Below are 1,700 nucleotides of genomic sequence, written 5' to 3'. Positions count from 1 at the left end.
GGGTTCAGGCAATTCTCCTGCCTCAACCTCCTGAGTAGCTGGGATTACAGGCACGCACCACCATGCCCAGCTAATGTTTTGTATTTTTAGTAGAGACGGGGTTTTACCATGTTGACCAGGATGGTCTCAATCTCTTGACCTCGTGATCCACCCGCCTCGGCCTCCCAAAGTGCTGGGATTACAGGCTTGAGCCACCGCGCCCGGCTGGAAAATAGTTATTTTAAAGAAAAATTGTGTCATTTATCTTAACCTTTTTTTTTTTTTTTGAGACAGAGTTTTGCTCTGTCGCCCAGGTTGGAGTGCAGTGGCACAGTCTCAGCTCACTACAGTCTCTGCCTCTTGGATTCAAGTGATTCTCCTGCCTCAGGCTCCTAAGTAGCTGAGATTGTAAGCATGCGCCACCATACCTTGCTAATTTTGTATTTCTGTAGAGAGGGGGTTTTTCCACGTTGGTCAGGCTGGTCTTGAACTCCTGATCTCAGGTGATCTGCTCGCCTTGGCCTCCCAAAGTGCTGGGATTACAGGTGTGAGCCACCCCACCCAGCCTATCTTAACTTTTAATAGATTCATTATTGCCGCATTTAAAGAATAAATACACTTTAAAATTTTCTGTTTTAATTTCTAATTAGTACACAATTAGCACCTATTGATAGATCTAACCCACATACACAAAAGTTCTTTGAGGTCCTTATTTTTAAGAAAGTAAAGGGATGCCAGGACCAAAATGTTTGAGAAACTCTGGTCTGGAGGCAGGCAACAGAGGTGCATGTTCAAAAACTGCACACAGCCAGATGTGGTGCTGGGCTGAGTTTCAATGCCTGGAACAAAGACAAGTGACACTGAAGAGATTATGGTGGGATTTACATCTCATCAGAGAAGCAGGGTTTCAACAAATATGGGGATAAATGAATAGATCAAACCTGATTCTTGAAACTTGTTTTGATTCCCTTTTCTCTGGGCATATGTCACCCCTTGCTAGAGAATACTGACATTAATTATAGTCAGTAATACACATGTAGTGAAATCCAGGTGTTGGCGATTGTTGAAGGGGTGACATTGACAAAGAAAGACCATGACTGAAAGAAGTTGGGGACAGTAGTCACTAGAGTTCCATGAATTTCAGATTCATTTTCTTACCTTCCCACCTCTTTCCCTTACTTTTCTTCCCAGGCAGCTCTCAGTTGGAGCCAATTTGCTTTAGTAAGTGCCACACCTGTCCCCCTGGTGGCCAGGTGGTCCAATGACACCTCTCAGCTCTGGTAGCTATCACAGAGCAGGAGTCCCTGGCACCAGAGGCTGAGATCTGGAAGAGGGGCCCAAAAAAACCCAGCGTGGAGTGAATCTAGAAGGCCCATCAGGGATGGGTGGTCGGAACGTGGAGCAATGTCACATCCTTCAACAAAACTTATTTGGCCATCTCAGCAGCCCAGTAGTGATACTGATGATTGGTAACTAACTATGTGCCAGGTACTGTTATAAACACTTTACATGGATTCTATCACACAATCGCAAATCTATGAGGTAAGTACTATTATTGTTGCCATTTTGTGGATGAAGAAACTGAGGCTCAAAAACATTACGTAACTCGCCCAAGGTCATACAAGTAGCAAATGGCAGAGCCAGTCGGCTGTTTACTTGTTAACTGTGACTTGTGACCTTTTTTTTTTTTTTTTTTGAGCTAGAGGCTCGTTCTGTTGCCC

Source organism: Cebus imitator, unplaced genomic scaffold (assembly GCF_001604975.1).
Source record: "Cebus imitator isolate Cc_AM_T3 unplaced genomic scaffold, Cebus_imitator-1.0 Scaffold2, whole genome shotgun sequence".
In the NCBI taxonomy this organism is placed as follows: domain Eukaryota; kingdom Metazoa; phylum Chordata; class Mammalia; order Primates; family Cebidae; genus Cebus; species Cebus imitator.
This window is presented reverse-complemented; position numbering follows the sequence as displayed.